The 19,969-nt window shown below is 42.0% G+C and overlaps 1 pseudogene; it reads right to left on the bottom strand.

Annotated features, from left to right (window-relative positions):
- Positions 1–15,006: 15,006 nt before the first annotated feature.
- Positions 15,007–19,473, bottom strand: LOC145822772 (receptor-like protein kinase FERONIA pseudogene; annotated as a pseudogene).
- Positions 19,474–19,969: the final 496 nt, after the last annotated feature.

Below are 19,969 nucleotides of genomic sequence, written 5' to 3' on the forward strand. Positions count from 1 at the left end.
AGGCTAATAACCGGAATAAGAACATACAATGTTTTCAAAAATTGATATCATGGTTAGTAGAGGCCGGTCTATGACCGGGCGAGCGGGGGTGCTCACGAAGTGACCTTCCCCAATCGTACCCAAGTTCCCGAGCCGAAGCAACTTTGGTGATGACGGACACGTGGCCTTTTGGCACCGAGTCAGGGTTTCCTAAATTTCCCAAAATAAAATATTTAGGTGGCGACTCTGTATTCTGGCAAAGCAGTCCATGTTTGGCACTTCTTTCAAAAATCAGTTTTCTCAAAAACGATTTGCCGGATTTGGACTCTTTGGTTCAGACTTAGAACCGTGACAAATTTGAGAGTCCGAGCTGTAGTGACCCCAAAATGAACGGAACGGGAGCTCACCCTCCCGGGATGCGTTCGGGGGACGTCTACACATGTGTTGAAGCTTGTTCATAAGGTAGACAGACTGTGCACTGACGTATAGCCCCTCATCAACAGCTAGCATACCTTGTACAACCCGGGCCTTAGCTAGGGTGAATCCTGACAGAAATATATCCTCCACACCATGCTCAATCTCCAGAACTGGTGTAGCAACCTCTGGCGGCGGATGTATTGAAGAATTTCCAAAAATGATTGCCACCCCCTTCCCATAGGGGTACTTCAGCATTTGGTGTAAGATGGAAGAGACAACCTTCACTTGATGCAACCACAGCCGCCTAAGGAGTAAATTGAAGGTGGCTAGAACATCCAATACATGGAACTCAATGTCCTGTTGGCCTGGGCCAACCTCAGTCCTAATCTGTACAGTCCCCATCACCTCTCAGCTGGTATTATCATAGGCCCAAATCACTTGGGCCGTAGGCACGAAATCCGCGGGCTTCAACCCGATAGCATATGTCGTTCTCGTGTCAACCAAGACCACCGGTATCCACTTCTCTTTACACTCCACAGAGATGTAGAGTGGTTTGTTATAATCTGAGCCCTCGGGCGGTAGTTCCTTGTCGGTGAACGTCAAGGTCGGGGAAGCTCCTCCCGGGAAAACCAGCCCTACCAGCTGCTCCGGAGTTGTATCTATTGAAAGCTTGGCCCTATCCATGGCTATAAGGATGGCCTGTCTGTGAATCCTAGAGGCCATAAGCAGTCCCCAGATGGAGATCTCTGCTTGGATCTTCTTTAGTTGTTTCAGTACACCCTCCTCCTCTAACAGCTTTTCTTTCTGCCTCTCTACTTCTTTGTCCTTCCCAGACACCTCTAGCTAGTCCAAGTATGGGGGCTTGAAGTACCGCCCACTCCTGGTCATATGGTCAATCTCCTCGACATACCAGGTGTCGTCTGTTTGGTTCTGCCTCCAATCCTCGTCGGTATGGGCAAGACATAAGTCGTCATTTTCCCACCACATGCCATCGGCAACTGACAGATAGCTGTCCGGCTCCATTGTAATTGTTTCTATGCTCACAGCACATTTCGTCCCCTCAAGGCTTTGGCCTTCCTAGCCCTCTCAAGATCCTTGATCTTTTCTTGCTCAAATTGCTTCAATGCAGCCTCCTGTTCAGTGTCTACTATACTCAAACTGCCTGAATCCCGAGAAAAATTGTTCACACCGGTGTTCTCCGGTGATGCTTTCTGATTCTCGGCCATTCCAGCCACTGCTGATGTTCCCGTTTCTGACGGCCCCTATTTTAACGGAGGTTCCTCAACAACATCTGGCTGGTCACTAGGCCATCCCGTATTCTCTGCTGACCCATCCAAGTCGAACCAGTTGATGTGCACATCCCCTGAGTCCTGCTCTTCAAAGAACTGCAAATTTGCAATGTCCTCTTCCAGCTCCTCTAGGTCATCTAGCCCCTGACTAGGTCTATCCTTCCGAACCACACTGATCTCTGCCCCAACTAGCAATTCTACCACCGGCTTAGCCTGATTTGTTGATGTGATATAACCACTCGGGTTGTACACAAAGCTCTCAGACTCTGAATCAACATTCCCATCTGCCTCCAAATTCATCCCAGTTTTGTCTTCGACAATCACCACAACCGGTTCAGGTTGGGTTAGGGAGGTGCTCAACATGCGCAAGTCTGTGATGTTTGGGATGAACACCTCAGGATTTGGTAGGTGAGAGGGAGTGATGTATATGCTTGGGTCATATGGAATGGCCGCGGTTTGGATCAGGTTGATGTGTTTGGGTAGAGGAGCTTGGGTATGTGGTGGGAGTGTGTTGGTGGTGACATTTGGCTTGTTTGGGGGAGCAATCACCTTATTGTCAATGAGATCTTGAATCTCATGACAAAGTCTGTAGCACGAGTCGGTGTCATGACCGTGTTGTTAGTGAAAGGCACAGTATTGGCCAGGTTATGGGAAGAAGGAAGTTTGTCTGGTAATGGCCACGGCTCTAGGGGCTTCAAATGCCCTTTCCTGATTAAAACCCCAGAGCTTTGGACAGAGGCATGTACAGTGGAGTGAAGGTCCTCTGGCCTCGGGGTGGATATCTGGCTGTTTGTGAGCTGGTTCCGGACGCACCGGTGAATGGGGTGGCTATTTTTGGTGTGGTGGTGGTGACCATGCCCACATTGGAAGTTCTGGTAGCTGTAGCACTACTCGTGCCTACATTCAAACTGCGGGTAAATACCCTATTGGGCTGTTCCTTATCTTGGTCGATCAGACCCTGCTTCATAGCGTCCTTAATCTGTACCCTAATCTCGTGTAAATCAGCAAAGGTGAGGAGGGGTACGATGATCATTCTTTACATCAACTTTAGTTGGAGGTTACGCACAACCATCCTTATCTGATCTTTCTCGACCGACCTGGTGGTCATCATAGAAGCTTTGGCCCTCCAACGGGTTATAAAGTCAGAGAAGCCCTCTTTCGGCTCTTGCCTGGTTGTCTCGAGATCACAAGTTGTGACCTCGATTTGCGTTTATATGAATACTGGGCAACGAAGGCCTCAGCTATCTCCTCCCAACTCCTCTTGACAGAGTCCTCCAACTTCGTGTACCAGATAGCCACAACACCCGACAGGGTCCAGCCGAAGAGGGAAAGCTTTTGCAGTCTAAAGAGGCCCATTGGTCTTAGGATATCCGAGAACAACGGCAGATGTACCATGGGGTCCCCAAAACCGTCAAAATGGTCTATATGCAGCATCTTAAACCAATTCGGCAAAGTCACCGCCGAATTAGTGTATCCATCCTCTCTGTCTGGAATGGAGTTGACTCCCAGAGCCCGTTTAAACAGCTTTTCAAGCTTACTCATCTTCAGAGTGGTTGGGTCCATCTCAGATTCAAACGGTGTATCGGTTGAGAAGGCTGGTGTTTTTGAAGTCTGTGGTAGAACTGGTGGCGGGACTGGCCCTGTTGGAGCATCCGTATCTTCCTGGACATTTGCAGCATCCTCGAGTGTTGGAACTCTAGGTGGGGGTGGGGGTGGATGCGAAGCAGATGCTCCGGTTTGTTGCGGTTGCTGCTGTTATTGGAGCCTGGCAATCAGTTCTGCCTGTTGAGCCACAACCTCTGCCTAACGGCCAGCATCCTGTGTACATGGCTTGCATGGTCTCTTGGAGCTGACGCATCATGTCCTCCATACCGGCCATAAGGTACTGATCTAACTGAACAGGTGTCTCTCTCTCTGCGATAGAAATGGAAATCTGATCCCTACTGTGCACAGGTGGGGTAGACAAAGACCTCAGAACTGACTACGGTACTGATACTTTCTGCCTAACTGCCCTCTGTCTTGCAACCGAAGGTAATGAAAGGAACATTGCTTGTCCGTCAACTAGATCCTCAGATCGGTGAAGCCTTCTACCTTTAACCCAGAGTGCTATGGGGGAAACTGCCTCCTTGGAAACAATGATGCAATACTACCTTGCAAAAAGATAAATAAAGCATAATAAGAAGAAGAAAAAAAAGCAGAAAACGGACAACATTTTGGCTTAAATAAACACAACACACAGTTGACATTGTAAGCTGAACACACTGTTCTCAAATACTGATCTCTGCTCCCAAATCACTGCCTCAAATCAGATACTGCCAAATACTGATGTCCTCAGACTGATACTCAGACTTGCAAACTGATACATGCATTCCTGAAGAGACACACTCTAAAAGCACATAGCAAGCAAGTGAGAGGCAAAACACCCCTATGGAGGGGTAGGGTTTCCCCGTCCTATCTTGTCAGGAGCTAGGGTTTCACTAGGCACGCAGCGGTTTCAAATAACCTATATTCGGGTAAGCAACCTGTCCTAGTTTGGAATGCTCTCTACGGCTTCCGATATGCACTAGGTCGAATGGTCAAAAAGGGTGCCTCGGCAAAACCGAGGTTTGTGTTCCTATCATGGCAGAGCTCGTAACCGGTCAGCCTTATGGCACGCTTTTCTAAGCAAGCCTCTGGCAAACTGTTCAGGAATAGCAGATGGCAAACACTGTGACTTAAGCGCACCAATGCAAATGCAAATGCAAAGAAACACATAAGTGTAGATAAAACAACATGTCATGATGTTCGAGTCAAGTTCTCTAAATTCCCAACAGAGTCGCCAGAAACTGTAGCTTGACTTTTCCATGCCCCCTTCGGAGAGCTCGAATTGGTCCTACAGTTCGGACTCCTATCACGGTTCTGAATCTAATCTCACAAAGTGCAATGTAAGACTGATAAATTACCAAAGAGTCCAAATCCGGCAATTGGTTTTGAAAAGTCAATTTTGAATCAAAAAGCGCCAAACATGGACTGCTTTGCCAGATTTCAGAGTCGCCACCTAAATATTTTGTTTTTGAGAAATTCAGGAAACCTTGACTCAAGCCAAAGGCCACGTGTCCGTCATCACCAAATTTGCTTCGGCTCGGGGACTTGGGTACAAGGGGGGAAGGTCATGAAATAAGCACCCCCGCTCGCCCGATCAAAGGATCGGCCTCTACTAATCATGATATGTTGTTTTTGAAAACACATGCGTTCTTATTCCGGTTTATTGGCTAACTTATTATGTGATGCGCACAGCATACAAGTATAGACTCAATCACTCAAGTTGGAACAAAACATCTCATGTTTGTTTTTTTGAAAAGTGGTTTGAAGTTGCTACCCCCAAGTAGGCTAAAGTGCGGATTTGCCACCAAACAAGGTGGGCTTAAAACATGATGATTTGCCACTTCAAGTGGGCTTAAAACTCACATTTCGATGAATTGTTCCAATTCAAGTAATGAAGCCTTCATCCACAGGCATTGATGCAGTTTAGCATTTAAGCAAATAGCCTCATGGCAAGCATGCTTTCATGGCAACACTTACACTCATGCAAGGATGCTAAAGCGTAAACACTTACAATGTACTCCGAGCCAAAATAGAAAACTAGTTAGAAATCAATACATGATCCTAGTCATGTTAAGATGCCTAATGCAACACATGCAATGATGCAACTAAGTAGGCTCGGTTACCTAAGATGGCATATGAAATGCAACGAGTTGATACATGTATTCAAATAGGTATTGAAATACAATGCAGTTTGTATGATGCGCCGAGCCCGATGCATGCAAGACTAATGAACGATGCACGCATGCAAAGCATAAGGTATGCTAATTGAAACATGCCCTAAACTAACCATCAAAAGCTGATAAGTAAAAGGGAGAAAGACGTGGGGTTGGAAGACATTCACAAACACACGCACGTTTATTACAACATTTGCCCTCTCGAAGGAGGGTCCGAATGAAAGAGAGCTAACTAGCTACGCTAATTAAGCTAACTATTACAAAGTGAAACTAATTAACTAACAAGTTAAGTAATTACAAACACAAATGAATAGCTAAACGCATTAACTATCTAAGTACAGAATCAATGAGTTAACCATCTAAGCAAAGCAGTTAAAAGGAGCCTCGGGGCGAGGAATGCATGCATGCTTGGTTGCTTCTTCCTGAAATCCCGTCGCCTTGCCACTGGTTGCCTCTGTTTGCATTTGCTTTGATTCTGAACACTAAACCAATTCCCAGACTGCTTCTGCTCCAGGACCAGAATCACTTTGAACCATCTTCAAGCTGGTGGACTGTCGGCCACCAGGGGAGGCTGTAGGCCACCAGTCGGCCACTTAAAAGGGCTGTAGGCCACTTCCTCTGGCCAGTTGGCCAGTTGTTGCTGCACATTCCAGCTTTGCTACAAACAGAGTTCAACAAGGGCAAAGCAAGACATTTGCAGGGTATGTGTGTACAACCACCCTCCTTATCATTTCTCAAGCTCAAAGGAGTGCAGTATTCGACTCTCGAGCCACCAGCCGAGCATCGCAATGCACGATGTCCGAGAAGCCAAGTTTGTACTAGTTAATGAATGCACAAGTAACACACAAGACTCAAGAGGCCTCCACCCTATCATGCACAATCAAGGGGGATGATGGCCAAGAAACGAGGCGCGTTTCATCACTTCAAGTATGAAACGCCCCTCGTTTCTCGTGTTTGGATTAACGTCCGATCCAAACACAATGCAATGCAACACACATGCAAACAACATGCTTATGTACCAATGCTAGAGTGGCATGCACATGGTTCTATCATGTAAGCAATGCATGCATGGCATGTTTAGAAGCTAAGGCATCAAGGCTAGTGAAGTATATTACACATGAGGCATGCACTACAATGCTCAAATGGTCAAGCCTACCTTATGCCACAACAATGGTACAATCATGCTAGAAATGAAGCACCAAAAGCTACGACAACACGCTCATGCATTGGCTCGCAAGCCAGACATTAAACACAACTCTCAAACATAATGAAGAAATGATGAATAAGAGAGTATGGTAGAGATGAAGGCATTGAAATCATATGCCAAATGATGACATATCATGAAAACAACACAAGTGTGGCACGCTAGAGGGCTTAAGCATTAAAGCTAGTGAGGTGCACAACACTAGGACTACGCAATACTATGCACAAACAGCCAAACCAGCCCAAAATAGAGCTATATCAAGGCAAATCAATGGAAAAAACATGCTCAAACTAAGGCTCAAAGGAGTAGAAAATCATGCTCCTTTGATAGCTCACAAATAAGGCACAAAGGCTCAACTCTAAAAAGCTCTCTAGGAGTGAAGGAAGTGAGAACATGACACATGTATATACTCTGAAATTACATGCTAAATGATGCCAAAACATGCAACCATCATAAATATAGCATGCTAAGGTGCTCAAAACTCAAGACTAGCAAAGGCACTTGCACCATAGCCATATCAAGCAAGCCCCAAAGGACCAAGATCACTTAAAAAAGTCCTAGGGCAGCCCAAAACAATTCTAGAAACATGATGGAGTGTAGCCAAAACAAGCTAGAATGGTAAGCCAAAACACTAAGCATGCAAGGCTAATGAGTGGGATTACACTACAAGTACCAAAGCCAAGCAAGAGGTGACTCCATCAACCAAAATCAGAGTTGTAACATGGCAAAATAAGACCAAAAACATGCCGAGATGGTATCCAAAAAGCTTAGGCAGGCATGCATACAAATTAGCCCATGATCAAGACATAAGGCACAACTCTCCAAAAGCATTGAAAGAGTGAAACATGTGTGAGTATGACTACACTACATACACTGAAATCATGTGAGAAATGAGGCCAAAGCATGCACAAAACTTAATTAAAGCATGCTAAAGACTTTGAAACTCAAAGTTAGTGAGCAAGATTGCACTATGGCTAAACAAAGCAAGTTCCAAATGATCAAGACCACTCAAAACAGAGTTCAAGCAAGTCAAAACAAGGCTAAGAACCTGTTGGAGTAGAGCTAAAACAATCTAGAATTAGAGGCACAAAGCATGATGCATGTTAAGGCTATAAGGAGGATTGCACTAGAAGGGTGTGAAGCATGCAAGAGGCAATCAAACCAATCCAAAATAGAGTTATATCATGTTAAAATAAGGCCTAAAACATACTAAGATAGAGCCTCAAGAAGGTAGAAAAACATGCCAAAGTGTTAAGCGAGCAACACAAGCAATCAAGACACAAAGAGAGGGGATGACCCCCTCCTATTTGGGGCCTCAAAACACACTTTCCACTACTAAAATTCCTCTAAATTTCAGTGGTTAAAAGGCCAAGAGAAGGTGATCTCAAAGGCTTGAAGAGATGGCACAAAGCAAAGCAAAACAAACCACCAAAGGGAGTAGACCACCCCTAACTCAAACAAAGCCTCAAACAACCATTTTAAACACTTGAAAACAAAGCTTTTTACAGTTGAGAGTAAGGCCTAAAAGAGCATGCAAGGATGGCCAAATACTTAAGCAAAACAAAGCTTAAAAAGGGTAACTAGTCACCCTTGAAGAACCACAGCAAAACAACAACTTCTAGGGTAAGAAACTAGCTTTTTAGAACCCAAGTATGACCTCCAAGAACCTCAACTCAATGATGGTGGTGTTTTACTAGGTGTTTGTGTGCAAAATTATGAAGAAACAACACTTTTGAGTCAATATAGCACAAATATAGAGAGAGATGGAGAATTCTAGTGAGAGAGGGATATCTTTTTCTCTCCAAAATTTCTGAACCCCTGGAAAGGGAGAGGGGCCTTCCCTCTTATAGAATTCCAAGCCTCAAGCTTGTTTGACAAGCTAGAAGCTTAGTGCAATCCCTCCATACACGTGTATGGAGGATGCCTTCTATGTCCAACAACTGGCACAGCTGGCAATAAAAATATCTGAAAAAGCAAGAAAATGGCCGTCGGCCATCTCAAGTGGCCTACAGGAGGGACAAGTGGTCTACAAGAGCCAAAAGTGGCCGATAGCCTCTCCTCTCCCTCTAGGCAAGGGGGAACAAAGTATGGCACAAAAACAAGCCAAAAGGAAGAGAGTTAAAAGGCTACAAGACAAGGCACTCAGCCAGAGGCCCCAAAAACTAGCCTACGGGCCACTACAAGTGGCCTACAAGAGAGATAAGTAGCCTACAGCTACAAAAAGTGGCCTACAGGCCTCGCTCTCCCTCCAGGCAAAGCCACCAAGGCAATGGTCCAAAAACAAACCAAGAAGGAGAGAGTTAAGAGGTCCCGGGACAAGGCACTCAGTCGAAGGCCTGAGAAACTCGAAATGAGAACAAACATGCGCGATCATCGCGTGCACAAACGATGACGTCTGAGTCTTAAGGTCAGTCAAAAATGGGGTGTCTACACAATGGCATCAAGACTCTCCATATTACAATAAAATTCTCTAACCCAACTGAGATTTTGAGGACCCGAGAAAGAAAGTACCAACTCTCCACCCAAAGGATCAAATAGTGGACGGATATGGATGGACTCAAAGGTGGTTGGTAGAACATTACATTCGAGATAAATAGTGCGAGAAGGATAGTACTCTCTAAACAATTTGGCTTTATCAGCCGAGGGAAACCGGTCTATGTTAAAGGAGGGTCGAGTGGCAGTGGACTTCTTTCGCTTAGAAGAAGACATGACTTAAACCAAGTATACACCAAAAGAATAAACACCAGTCCCCCAACCCAAGACAAAAATCAAAACCAACAGAAAGAAAAAAAAAATAGAGAAACTAAACATTAGTAGCACATTTAAATCTAGCAACATTAGACAGTGAAATAATGGTATGAATCAATATGACCATCGCAAAACAATCACTATAAGGCAGAATGCATCAGAGAAGAGTCAAGGTAAACACAGTAGCCATACCAAAAAGAACAAACAAATCCAATAAAAAGTAGTAGAACATTAGATAATGATATTTCCTTAACACAACTCAGTATTCCAAAGGCTCAATATTCCATAACAAGATTCACAACACCAACAAGACCCAAACATTACAAACAAGAGTGAGGGATGAAACATGAGAGGAATAAACTACAACCAAAAATAAATAAATAGAAGAATAGCGGCGAAATCGAAGAGAAACCTACCTTAGATGTGCAAGAAGAACCAATGAACAGTCCAAGGAAGGACAATGCACTGAATCACCAAGAAGCCCTAGGAGAGAGAATGAAATTTTGGGGAAAAATTGAACTGAAGAGACGAGGGAAGGAGTTTTATCTCAAACCAGTCTACTCAAGCGTGGGTTTTAACGCTCGAGTATCAGCCAAAACACGCGTGGCTACGCTCGAGCACAAAAATGGATGCTCAAGCACCAAAAACAACCTCACAGAACTGCAAACCTCTACACAAAATGTTGGATTAATGAAATCCGCGCTCGAGTGTGAGAGTTTTCGCTCGAGTAGGGACAAAACAACTCCAAACCTCTACGCTCAAGCACGAAAATGGACACTGGAGCACCAAAAGCAACCTCACAGAACTACAAACCTCTGCACAAAATGTTGGATTAATGAAATCCACGCTCGAGCGTAAGGGTTTCTGCTTGAGCAGGGATAAAACAACTCCAAACCTCAAAACAACCCCCTTCTTTTTTTTTAAATAAATGAATAAAAAAAAAACAACTCAACCAAAGAAGTGTGACCTATAAAATAGAGGGGAGTATGATTGCGAGACTGTGACACTGAGATGAGATTATCCACAAACCATGAAGCCTGGAAACTTGTACATTTTGAAATTATGAACCACAAGACCATGAACAAATCAGATAATATTCAATCAATGATCATAAGTGACTAAGAATGCATTACTCAAAAACAAACATGAGGGCTCACAAAAAGAATATATGTGTGTGCAATCCTTGAGTGGCCATAGAGCAAGAGTTAATCCTCGTAGTGATCGGATGACTGGACCTCCGACAAGAGTAGCGAAACAATCACAGGGAAAAGTCAAACAACTAGAAATCAAGGGGTATTTGTTGAGTAAGCACGGAGGCTCCCCTTCAGTCAATGAGTCCCCTTTTATTTTTTATCATGAGACTTTTCTTTTCTGTGGGACTCACTGGTGGCTTGCATGCTCAAGAGTTTGGGGACCAAACCGGAGAAGCATGAAATCAAGAAAGGATGGCCTGGTTTGTGCCTCTGAGGTAGCCTTTTCCTAATGATTGGACATCAATGAGCTGATGGAGGAACCGTGAAAGTGAAAAATGATGGTAGATAACTAAGAGACTCAACATCACCCATGATATACCAGTATAGGTCAATTCCTCCAATAATGTAAAAGATACACTGTTAGTGGTCCATAGAGAACTTTGATCACTTGTGCGGAAACCCCTGTAACAGTTTATCTTAAGAATGTGTTCAGAATGAGGTCATGAAGTCAATGAGCATGAGTATTCAGAATGAGCTATGATCAATGAAAAATGAAATCTAGCAAGCAGCATAAGAGGAGTTCATATTTTTCTAAATGCAGGGATAACAGGAATCAGTGAGAATGAGATTATAGCATCCAAGTACACAAAAAAGCAATCACTCACATCCCCTTCAGTAACAGATAACACCCTATCAACTGAGCACTACACCCAAGGTCTTTCTAAGAAACTCAAACCTAAGAAGATCAAGGGGTTTTGTAAAAATATCAGCTTTTGGTGCTCAGTGGGTACATGTTCAAGTACAACAAGGCCTTCTTCCACTAACTCTCGGATAAAATGATGACAAATGTCAATGTGTTTGGTGCGAGAGTGTTGGATAGGATTTTTAGAAATGTCAATGGCACTTGTGTTATCACAAAAAAGAGTGAGAGTGTTCTGGTCTATTCCATAATCGTGACGCATTTGCTTCATCCATAGCATTTGTGCACAACAACTCCCTGCAGCAATGTACTCAGCCTCAGCGGTCGAAAGAGAAATGGCATTTTGCTTTTTGCTATGCTAGGCAACTAAATTATTCCCAAGATAAAAACACCCCCCATATATGCTCTTATAATCATCAACACACCCTGCCCAGTCGGCATTAGAAAAACCAGTGATTTCGGCTGTAGCGTCGGTCGAGAACCAAATCCCATAACCTAATGTCCCATTCACATACTTAATGATAAGTTTGACAGTAATCAGATGAGAAACTGTAGGATAGGCTTGGTAACGGGTACAAACACCAACACTAAATGAAATGTCAGGACGACTGGCAGTGAGGTACAAGAGACTCCCTATCATACTCTTATATAGAATGGGATCAACATCAGTACCAGAGGAGTCTTTGGAAAGGTGAAGACTGGTGCTCATGGGAGTGCAAGCATGTTTGGCCGACTTAAGACCGAACTTTGAGACAAGGTATTTGGCATACTTAGTCTAAGAAACAAACATACCCGAAGGAGACTGTTTAATTTGAAGACCTAAAAAGTAAGACAACTCTCCCATCATGCTCATCTCAAACTCATGTGTCATGCAATCCGAAAAATATTTGACAAGATGATCAGCAGTGGATCCAAACACAATATCATCAACATAAATCTGTGTAACAAGAATATGAGACTAGTATGTTTCACAAATAAAGTCCTGTCCACACTATCCCTTTGAAAATCATTATCAAGTAGGAAGGTAGTAAGTCTGTCATACCAAGCTCGAGGGGCTTGTTTCAACCCATACAAAGCCTTGTCTAACTTGCAGACATGGTTTGGACATTTAGGGTCCTCAAACCCTTTCGGTTGCTCAATATAAGCCTCTTTTTTCAAGCACCCATTTAGAAAGGCACTTTTCACATCCATTTAAAACACTTTGAAATCAAAAAAGCATGCAACACCAAGTAAAATATGAATAGATTCGAGACGTGCAACTGGTGCAAACGTCTCATCATAATTAAGACCCTCTACTTGTGTGTAGCCTTGAGCAACCAACCTAGCTTTATTTCTAACCACAGTACCATTCTCATCAGATTTATTTTTAAAGATCCACTTAGTACCTATCACATTCATGTCTCCAGGTTTGGGAACAAGAGTCCAAACATTGTTACGTTCAAATTAACCTAATTCTTCATGCATAGCATTAACCCAACTATCATCTAGTAAGGCCTCTTTTATATTCTTTGGTTCAATTAATGAAACATAACACATATGAGATACCTCATCCCAAATTTATCGTCGGGTTTTCATTCGATCCAAGACATTTCCAATCACCTGTTGAGCAGGATGATTCAGTTTCACCCTTGCTGATGGTTTGAACTCTGGGCTTGTAGTGACAGAAGCATCAAAAGTAGTGTCTCTCTATACACTCTTTGGACTCTGACTTTCCTGAGAAGTTGGTGCTGTCACAACTTATTGTGCTTGGACCTCAGCATCTTTCTAACTTTGTGGTTCTGTATCCAAAATTGGAGACTCACCATTATCTTCCTCATTTGTTGCTGAAGTAAGAGAACCTGTGTCATCTATAACTACATTGATCGATTCCATTAAAGATGAAGTTCGCAGGTTATAGACTCGAAAAGCCCTACTAGTGGTTAATTACCCTAGAAAAATACCTTTATCACTTCGGGAGTCAAATTTTCCCAAAGGCTCTCTGTCTTTGAAAATGTAACACTTACTCCCAAAAGTTTTAAAGTATTTTACATTAGGTTTCAATCCCCTCCACAATTCATATGGAGTTTGTAAAGTGTCGGGCCTTAAATACACATGATTTATTACATAAATAGCAGTATTTAAGGCTTCAGCCCAAAACTTTGGAGGAACTTTCTTACTAAGGAGTATGACCCTAGCCATCTCTTGAAAAACCCTGTTCTTCCTCTCAAAAACTCCATTTTGTTGTGGAGTAGTAGGTGCAAAAAATTCATGCTTAATTCCATGCATATCATAAAAATCCGAAAACGAACTGTTTTCAAACTCACGACGATGATTAGTTTGGATTCTTATGATATGCCCAATAGAGACACCCTGTTCATTTTGGATTTTAAGGACTAAGGCCTGGAAAGCATCAAATGTATCAGATTTTTCTCTTAAAAAACTTACCCATGAAAAACAAGTAAAATCATCAATAGTTAAAAAAATGTATCTTTTACCTCCAATGTTTTTAGTGTGAGTAGGTCCCATTAGATCCATATGAACCAATTCAAGAGGTTGTTTGGTTGTAAAGCTGTTCACCTTTTAATGAGGGGCACGAGTTTGCTTTCCAAGTTGACATGGTCCACACACATGGCTCAGATTCTTACCCAGTTTAGGTACACCTCTCACAAGCTCTTTGTTGGCTATCTTAGTTAGGTCTTTGAAATTCATGTGACCTAATCTTTGATGCCACAGATCAATGTTACTTATGATGGCTGAGTGGCAAGTCAAATCATTAGTTGTAACAATTCTGTGGCAGTTATCAGATGTACGAACCCCATGCATGACAGTATTTCCATTTTTATCCAAAATTTCACATTTATTTTTTGAAAACAATACTTCATGGTGGGAATCACACATTTGACTTATGCTCAAAAGATTTGCTTTAAGGCCATCAACAAGTAATGCATTTTCAAGCTTGGGAAGACCAGCCACACTTATAAAGCCCTTACCAGTGACTCTAGAAATGCCACCATCTTCAAAGGTAACAATTCCACCTTTATATTTTCAAGGGAGGTGAAGTAGGATTTGTCACCTGACATGTGACGAGAGCACCCACTATCAAGGTACCACATGTGTGAGTCACGTGCTTTTAGAGCAGTGTGAACAACTAAACAAGTCAAATCATCTTTTCTCACCCATATCTTTTTGATCTTAACAAAATCAGGCCTGGTGGTCTTGGTAAATGTCTTAGCATTGTGAACACCCTCATGTATCTTGGTGTTCCGCCTAGACATGTAAGGTTGTCTCCTAACCCAAAAAGTATTAGAATTTCTACCCTTTTGAGACACCTTACCAAACAATTCAAAGTAATAAGGACGAATGTGGCCATACCTACCACAATGATGACAAACAAAAATAGCTTTTACCTCCCTTTTGTTGATCTTACCCCCATTCGGCAAATGAAGAGAGGGATCACCTTGGTGAACCTTCAATTTTCCTTTTTCTTGAGTTTTCAAGTCATGAGATGTAGAGGCCTGTCCCTTGTGAGCTGTTGTATTACCATAGCCTAGCCCACTTTTGTCACAACCCATTTGTTAAGACCCGAGGATGTCTTCTGATGACTTAGAACCTTTGTTCCACATGGCAATTGTGGCTCTAGCAATTCTGAGTTCTTCATCTTTGTGACAAACCATCTCTTTCAATGTAGCTTATGACATCTCAAGGCTTTCAATCTTCTCTTCATATGTGGCATATATTTTCAGAAGTTCATTCCTTTCGGTCTCACAAGATAGAAGTTTCCCTCAAAGGTCTTGATGACATTCTGCTTTGCTAATGCAATTTCTCCTTTTAGTTTGACAATCTCGCTGTCACACGCTTTGAGCTTGAGAGTGAGTTTGTCATTGATCTTGGATAGATTCAGAGATTCATCGTAAAGCTTTTGTAACCTTGTTGTAGATCATCACCATCAATCTCATCATTGTCTTCTGATGTCTCATCATATTCTTTTTGCTTCTCTTTTTCCTAGACCTCATCCAGTCGAGCCACTAAGGTAGGAAAGGTGATAGATGATGGTGAACATAGCTCTCCTCTTTCATGGAATTGACTCAGAATGCCCCATACATCTTTAGCCTTTGTGCAGTGAGTAACCCATTATTGTTCTCCATCAGTAATTACTTCACGAATAATAATTAGAACTCTTTGATTGCTCAGATTGTCAGTACTTTCAACATCCTCTTCAATGGCTTGCCACCCTTCAAGGTCGAAAGCTCTCAAAAACGCCCTCATTCTGATCTTCCAATACAAGTAATTACTCCCATCAAAGATAGAAGCACAGTGCGGATTCTGACCACGAGCAAATTCTACTAGCTTCGGAGGAGGTTGAGTGAAAGTGGACCAGAATGCCATGAAAGCACTATCCCCGTCTTCAATGGATTCAGTTTCTTCAGGTTCTTGCTCTGACCCGCTTTCATCATCCCAAGTCACTGTATAGACTTTCTTCCGATTCTTTTTCGATGGACATTCAAGAGCAATATGTCCAAAACCTTGACATTCATAACACTTGACCCCTTACCCCTTTACAATCTTTTTTTCAATTTTGGGAGCAAGTTTTGGTGGAAAAGTTTTGGGTTTATCATTACTCTTGTCTTTTAAACTACGGTCTCTGAAATTTGGCTTCTTTTTCTTTAAAATTTTTTTGAACTGTTTAGTAAACATAGTCGTCATCTCGGACTCTAGATCAAACTCAGTCTCAGAAGTTTTTGCAGTCTCATGAGCACTAGTGAAAGCCACACTATCTTTTTGTTTTTTCTTAGAAATCTAGTGGGCTTCATAAGTCTGTAAGTTTCCAACCAACTGATCAAGCTTGAGGGTATCAACATTCTGAGCCTCCTCAATAGCTGTCACTTTTGATTGGAACCTCTCAAGTAAAGACCTCAAAATTTTTCCAACCACCTTGGCTTCAAGGATTTTTTCACCGAGTGTGAAACAGGAATTCACGATGTCACTAAGTTTAGCATAGAAATCATCAAACGTCTCATCATCATGCATAAAAAGGGTTTCAAAGGCAGAGGTAAGACGTTGAAGTTTTGACCTTTTAACAGAAGTAGCACCCTCGTGAATCGTTTCAAGAATGTCCCAAGCCTCTTTTGCTACCTCACACGTGCAGATACGACGAAACTCTTCAAGTGTGATGGAGCAAAAAAGGGAATTGAGAGCCTTACTGTTCCAACTTGAGTTTTGATAATCGAATGTGTCCCATTTAGCAAGGGGTTTATGAATATCAACACCATTAATGGTGACAATAGGTTTCACTCCACCCATAGATCACACAGTGCCAAACTTTCTCATCGATATATTTTAAAAATTCTCTCATACGAGCTTTCCAATAAGAATAATTTGTACCATCAAGTAATGGAGGTTTATGGGTCGAGTTACCTTCACGAATTGAATCCATATCACCAATCACACAAAATCACACTCCTATAGTTTTGATAAAAAAAAACAAAGAGTGACCTGCTCTGATACCAATTGAAAAACCTAAGTGATTCATGATTAGATCAAGATTTAATTATTTCAATTTCCAACCAATTAAAACTCACAATCTAAATCATCAAGCACGTACAAAAGTGATTTAGATTGTTGTTTCAGAAAACCAATAAATCGACACAAAACGATTTTTTATGTGGAAAAATCACAATTGAAGCACCTTCAATTGTGATCAAAAACCACGGGCGAAATGCCACAAATTAATCCACTACTGAAAAAAAAAAAGATTACAATGATACCAAACAAATTACCAGAACCGCTTCCAATTTGTCTTCAAATCTTCTGTAAGTCTTTCACTACAACCTTCACACGGAATTGATTAGCTTGATGTTGAATCCACAACATCAATTGTTGAATAAACGACTACACACAGCATCAAACTCCTTTGATTACTCTGTGCTAGAATCTTCAGATTCCACCAAAGAAGAATACTCTCCAAGAAACAATTAAACAAACTCCTTGATGTGTTCTTATAAAAACATGAGTTCAAACTCAATCAAACATCAAGAAAAACCAAGAAAAATATCCCAAAAGAAAACCCTAAGACCCTTAAAGAAGATCTAGGAAAAGTAACCCTAGAGATGGAGTAACAAGTGGTTTTATAGAGGCAGAGATCGCGCGGTCCGCTCGAGCGTGGGAATGGACGCTCGAGTAGCGACTCTATATCATATGTTCCAAACCAGGGTTCATGCTCAAGCGGAAGATCCCACGCTCGAGCGTAAAAGCACATCACTCAGTATTTTTACAGACACGCAAAATACTATGAGAGTGTAAACACCGCTCAAGCATCACTTTGCCCGCTTGAGCGGGAAGACAAAAAATTGGAAAATTTACAACTCGATTTAAACCTTAGTTTTTCCATGGAATTTGACAACAAGGGTTCTAACAGGTATATTCTCACAGTATTGCACAGGAATGGAGAGAGAGAGAGGACTGTACTAGCATCATCTGCTTGTATATCCCTGCACTGATCATGTGCCACCAATGCGCACGAGGGAACTGTACCTTGTGGCAGAGCATCATCTGCTTGTATATCCCTGCACTGATCCTGTGCCGTCAATGTGCACTCGAGGCTCACCACTACATCAGCCATTGTAGGTCGTCCATTTGGACGATTTTGTAAGCATTTGCTAGCAACTTCTGCAAACACCTTCAGGCAATGTGGCGAGATTTAGTCCTTCAAACTGGGGTTAATGATTTGATTAAGTTTCTTCTCTCTGATACAGTGTTGAGCCTATAGGGCTAAACTGCGTTGTTCTTCCTCAAGCTTTATATCTACTGCAGTCCTCCCACAAAGCACTTCCAACAACACAACACCAAAAGCGTACACATCTGATTTCTTGGTTAGCATATGGGTCAAGAAATACTCTGGATCCAAATAACCAAATGTGCCTTTAACGTCTGTGCCAACATGGGTTCTAGAATGGCTTGTGGTGCCCATTTTGCACAAACCAAAATCTGAAATCTTAGCTACCCAATCCTTGTCTATTAGAATGTTTGTGGTCTTGACATCTCGGTGTATGATACCATGTTGAGTACCCATGTGAAGGTAATCCAATCCACATGCAGCATCAATGCATATGTTGAGTCTTTGCTCCCATGATAGATGACAAATATTTCCACTGGTATTAATTTTGTAGAGATGGTCAGCAAGGGTACCATGCTTCATATACTCATAAACAAGGATCATCTCGTGGCCTTCTTCACAATAGCTTATACGACTGACAAGATGCATGTGTCGAAGCTTGGAAAGCATCTCAATCTCTGTCCAAAGCTCATGTGTGCCTTGCTTAGAATTTGAATTCAACCGTTTTATGGCAACAATAGTAGTTTCCTCACTATCGATGAGTAGTTCTTTGTATACCTTACCAAATCCACCACTTTCAACGACCAATTCATGATTAAAGTTGTTGGTCACAGATTGGATCTCAGCAAATGAGAAGCGACGACACAACTCCTCAGATAGTAATGATGAGAAGTTCTTCTCACCAAATTTGTCACCCAATATACGTAACTGGTAAATAATTATATTCAATACACACAGGAAAATTACTACACTAGTTATAATGGCATTTCCACCACTAGTAAAGACAAACTTCCAGGGATTTGGGTTACCAAATATCGAACCACTTGCCACAGGCACCGGGTTCACCCCAGTAAGATTATTGTTGAGGTTGCTCAACTTGAATACCTCCAACCCCTTTAGAATTGCATCAATGTGTGTGGTCCTCCACTCATAGTTGTGATTGTGAGGACACAACGCTATAACCATATCACACTTACCCTCCATTCGATCTCCTTCCATTGTCAACACGTAGTCTCTATACATTGCAACCCCATTGCTGCCACTCCATTTGATAATGTCAGCATTAGCCTCAACCATTTGATTATTAACAAAGATCTTGAACACCATGTAGCCACTCTCTTTTATCTCATATTCAAGCTCACAGAAATGGAACCTAAGTAGATACCTGAATCCGAGATCAACAGGTAATTTCCACGTAAAATTGAAGGTCTTGTTCTCTTGTTGGTCCAGAACCATTGACCAAGATGTTTGGTAAACTCTTTGAGGAGCATAATATGTTGGTATATTTGTGTATTTGATCCGAATTGTTGTACTAACTGGCAAGCGACTTGATTCTAATAAATGATTGGAGTCCTCAGACCACTCTTGAAACATGTCCGTATCTTCTATGGACAAAATGGAACTTCCACCAACATTTAATCGTTGTACCAACTCGAGTGCGATATTGTCACGACCCAAACCCACCCCTATATAGCGTCGTAACTGGCCAGTAATTCGTGATTACCGAAGGCCTATTTAACAATAATGACAATAATACAATATAAAGGGGCTAGCAGAAGCCAATCAATAATAACATACATCGTCCAATGAGTTGTGAGGACCTGAATGGAAATAAACTTTCATATACATAGTTATATCCACGAACAGTTAAGTCCATAAAACACATATATGCAAGACAAAATACAAGTTAGGGAATTAAATCCCATTATCAAAAATAGTATTAACAAAAGTCACAAAACATTCTTTTCACTTAGCAATATCAAAAGGGTGAATTTGAACCACCCAAAAAGCCTTGACACATGTTGGTTCAGAACCTCGCGATGAGGCACAATAGTTGGCTTGACAAAACAAGGGTTTGGGTCGACACCAC

This window comes from Camellia sinensis, chromosome 1 (genome assembly GCF_055761805.1).
Source record: "Camellia sinensis isolate YWXY chromosome 1, ASM5576180v1, whole genome shotgun sequence".
NCBI lineage: Eukaryota > Viridiplantae > Streptophyta > Magnoliopsida > Ericales > Theaceae > Camellia > Camellia sinensis.